This window comes from Mandrillus leucophaeus, unplaced genomic scaffold (genome assembly GCF_000951045.1).
Source record: "Mandrillus leucophaeus isolate KB7577 unplaced genomic scaffold, Mleu.le_1.0 Scaffold170, whole genome shotgun sequence".
NCBI lineage: Eukaryota > Metazoa > Chordata > Mammalia > Primates > Cercopithecidae > Mandrillus > Mandrillus leucophaeus.
The window spans coordinates 1,597,775-1,602,371 of record NW_012101699.1 but is presented as its reverse complement, the minus strand read 5'-3'; the positions used below and the strand labels follow the sequence as shown (position 1 = coordinate 1,602,371).

The 4,597-nt window shown below is 50.3% G+C and overlaps 1 pseudogene; it reads right to left on the bottom strand.

The window, feature by feature from the left end:
- The window catches only part of LOC105537307, an 11,568-nt pseudogene extending 7,175 nt beyond the window's left edge, over positions 1 to 4,393 (bottom strand).
- Between the last annotated feature and the right edge of the window lie 204 nt (positions 4,394 to 4,597).

Below are 4,597 nucleotides of genomic sequence, written 5' to 3'. Positions count from 1 at the left end.
TCTGGACACCAGCCCTCAGATCAAGAAATAGAATATTACCAGAGCCACCCTCCCCCAGAGCACTAAGATAATTGCTATCCTGACTTCTCACCAGATGTTTCTTTTGCTTGTTTTAGAGTTTCACAGAAACAGAATCGTGCAGTCCGCATTCATTTGTGTCTGGCTTCTTCTGCTCAGCATTATGTTGCTGAGATTCACCAACTGTGCATGGCAGCTGTTCATCCATTTTCAGTGCTGTAAGAATTTTACTCTATAAATACACTGAGAGGTACTTATCCATTCTCCTGTTGGAAGTTGGGGCTACTGTGAATTGTGCTGATACAAACACTCTAGTGCACATCATTTGGTGAACACATGTACAGTGCACAGTTCTTTCGGGTCTATGCGTAGGAGTGGAATGTGGGGATCACAGGTGTGGTCTCCTTTAGTAGGTATTACCCAAGGGTTTTCCAAAGTAGTTGTGCTATTTTACATTCCCAAAAGCAGTATATGAAGTTTCAGTTACTTCACACTCTTGCCCAAACTTGGTATCAACAGTGTTTTTAATTTTAGCCATTCTGGTAGGTGTAATATTGGTTTCTCACTGTGGTTTAAATTTGATGGCTTATGAGGTTGAGCATGTTTTATATGCTTTTTGGCCATTTGGATGTTCATTTGTTCTTTCCTCTCCCTTCCTCCCTCCTCCTTCCCTTTTTTGTCCCTCTTCATTTCTTTCACCCATTGTCCTATTGGTCTGCCAGCTTTTTTAATTTTTAAAAACATTTTAAGTTCTGGGACACATGTACAGAACGTGCGGGTTTGTTGCACAGGTAAACATGTGCCATGGTGGTTTGCTGCACTTGTCAACCCGTCACCCAGGTATTAAGCCCCGCATGCATTTTTCTTATTAATGTACAGGAATTCTCTTTATACTCTGTGATTCACCCTCCTCCATTCCTGCCTCTTTTTTTTAAGAGACAGAGTCTCACCCTGTCACCCAGGCTGGAGTGCAGTGGCACAATCATGGCTCACTGCAGCCTCAACCTCCCAGGCTCAAGTGATCCTCCTGCCTCAGCCTCCCAGGTATCTGGGACCACAGGCATGCACCACCACGCCCAGCTAATTTTTCATTTTTTGTAGAGACAAGGTCTTGCTAAGTTGCTCAGGCTGTTCTCTAATTCCTGACCTCAAGTGATCCTCCCACCTTGGCCTCCTAAAGTGCTGGGATTACAGCATGAGCCACCACACCTGGCCCCATCTTTTTACTCTCTTAATGATGAAAAAATTCTTAATTTTACTATCACCCAATGTATCAATCATTTTCTTTTGGGATAGTGTTCTGTTTGTCTTATTGAGGAAATTTTTACCTGCCTCCTAAGAAGCCTTAAAAATCTCCATATACCTACAAAGTCCCACTGTTCTAATGCCTATTTTGTGCTAGAAAATAAACAAGGCACTGTCACAGAGGCTACATCTATCTTGAGGGAAAACTGTCTTCATCATCATTTTCCAAGCCAGGATATGATCAGGATGAGGACAATTTCCATGGCTCCCAGCATCTGAAACGCTTCCTGCATTAGAGAGAGTGGGCCTGATGCCACCGTGGGCCAGGCGGGTGCCCCATCCCAGCCCCACCTGCACCCCACAGGGACAGGGCATGAGGAATGGAGAAGCTGTGGTGTCCTTGGGCAGAGCCAGGCCAGACACGTGGTTCTGCAAACAGAATGAGGGTACAGATGAGTCTGCCTGCATCGCCATGGGGCTCCAGGCAGGCGCTGCAGGAGGTGGGAGAGAAGCAGGTAGAGGAGGGATCCAGCAGGAAGAAGAGCAGAGCATTCTCCCTGGGAAGGGAGAAGGAAGGACGCACCTTTCATTTAACAGCTCAGTGTTCTGGGGACCGGAGGTGAGGTCGCACCTGCTGGTTCCACAGCGCCTGTCTCTGGCATGAGTTGTTTAGATGTCAGAATTGGTGAAAAGTTTGAGATTGTCCCAGCTGGTCCAGGAAAGGTAATGGGGGAGCTACAAAGCTTGTAGACGGGCAGTCCGGGCTGTCCTGTGCACAGGGGCTCCAGGGCACGTGAGCCACACTGTGGTTAGGGCCAGGCCTCCCAGGAGTGACCCAGACCAGCCTTTTCTTTCTCATTCTCTCACCCTCTGAATTCAAAAGCTTAAATATGCCATGAAAGGTCCACCCAATAAGAAGAAAGTATTTGCCTCCTGGGCTCAGAAGTGGTATTAAGAAAACTGCAAATCTACTGACTGTGACAGAAAGCAAATCAGTGGCTGCTTGGGATGGGGTGGGGTGGCAGGGGCTGTAGGGAGGGATTCCAAAGAAGCACGAGGAAGCTTTGGGAGTAGTGCTACTCCTGGTCTTCAAAAACCATGCTATGCTCATGGTTTTGCAGGTGCGTACGTGTGTCAATATTGATCAAAAAAAAATTTTTTTTTTGAGACGGAGTTTCACTCCTGTTGCCCAGGCTGGAGTGCAGTGGCACAATCTCGGCAGGCACCCACCACCACGCCTGGCTAATTTTTTGTTGTTTTACTAGAGATGGGGTTTCACCATGTTGGTCAGACTGGTCTCAAACTCCTGACCTCAGGTGATCCACCCACCTCGGCCTCCCAAAGTGCTGGAATTACAGGCATGAGCCACCACGCCCAGCCTTGTTCTCTTGTATGTCAGTTACCCCTCCATGAGGCTGCTAAACATCCTCCCAGCACACACACACCTGCACACCCTCACGCAGTTTGCAAGGCAGTGGTTCAAGTTACACTTTAATCCCTCAAGCATGCTCATCTCGCTCTCCAAACCTGCCCTCTTGCAGGATCTATGGTTCTTCTAAGTGTCCTGGTCACAAGGCAGCTGGATCAACACTCAGAGGTACAGAGCAGGGCAGAGTGTGGTCCCTGCATCTGTCTCACCCCCACGATCTTGACACACAGAGATGTTCCCAGGAGCTGTGACTTGAACTTCACAATCTGCAGGGCCCACCCAGGAGCCGTGTCCTCCTCACAGGCAATGGGATCCCCTCCTCTCTCCACCTGTGTGGGAAGATTGGAAACAAAAAATAGAGAACGTGGGAGGAAAAACACTGAGGGGATGGATGGGCCATACCTGAGGGTCCCCAGGACAGAGGGAAACACTGAGGGGGTGGATTGGCCACACCTGAGCGGCCCCAGGACAGAGGGAAACGCTGAGGGGGTGGATGGGCCACACCTGAGGGTCCTCAGGACAGAGGGAAACGCTGAGGGGGTGGATGGGCCACACCTGAGGGTCCTCAGGACCGAGGGAAACGCTGAGGGGGTGGATGGGCCACACCTGAGCGGCCCCAGGACCGAGGGAAACGCTGAGGGGGTGGATGGGCCACACCTGAGCGGCCCCAGGACAGAGGGAAACGCTGAGGGGGTGGATGGGCCACACCTGAGGGTCCTCAGGACAGGGGGTGGATGGGCCACACCTGAGGGTCCTCAGGACAGAGCGAGGGACGGCTGTTGTTGGGATGACAATTCCACATCTTTGGAGAACAAGAATTCCAGATAGTTCTCTTCTCTCCAAACAGCGTGGTTATGAACTAGCTCTCACTCCAGGAGGCTTTAAGGCTTCAGATAACATCTGTAGTATAAAGGAAAACAGGCCAGCTGCCATGGCTCACACCTGTAGTCCCAGCACTTTGGGAGGCCAAGGTGGGAGGACCACTGAGGCCAGGAGTCTGAGACCAGCCTGGCAATGTAGCAACAGCCCATCTCTATAAATAATTTCAAAAATGTAAAAAAAAGAAAAAGAAAAACAAATAGTGGTAACTGTCACAACATATTGTTACAAAAATTTATACCAAGGTAAAAACAATCGTTTTTGTTTTTTGTTTTTTTTTTTAACCATAACGATGCCTCAGTCTAGGGAGCGGTGTTTCCTCTCTGGAAGCAGCTGAAGCCCCGAGCTGCTGTCCACAGGCGGACGGACTCTCCCGGAGCCCCCAGTGGGCCTCGGCTCCTCCACGTCAGCTACTCTCTTATCCCTCTGCTGGTCCACGGGAGCCGCTGCAGCTGGCCAGGTCTCCTGGGAGTCAGAGGGGGCCATGGGTTCCACCCCAGGGCCCACCTCATCAGCACTATGCTCTCACCATCTGAGCACCCGCCCAGAGGAAAAGGAGAAAGGGTGAGGCTGATCCCCCAAGCAAAACAGAAACGCCTCCACCTCCCACCCTCAAAAGCACCCAGCAGTGGATCCTGGCACCGGGGCCTCACAGGGAGTTTTCATCACAGCAAAATCTACAACGTTCCCACGGCGCGCGAGTGGACGCTTCCTCAACACAGGAATGTCCGGCTGCCCCAAGGAATCTCCGGTAACTTCGAGATCTTTGAATAGGACCAAGGGATCAAGGCCGATGGCATCTCTGAGGGCCTCAGTTTCCATCCATAATTTTATTAGCACAAAAGCTAGTGTTAAAAATGTATTAAAAATTGAGTCCAGCGGGGCACGGTGGCTCATGCCTATAATCCCAGCCCTTCGGGAGGCCGAGGCGGGCAGATCACTTGACATCAGGAGTTTGAGACCAGCCTGGCTAACATGGTGAAACCGTTTCTACTAAAAATACAAAAAGTAGCTGGGTGTGGTGGC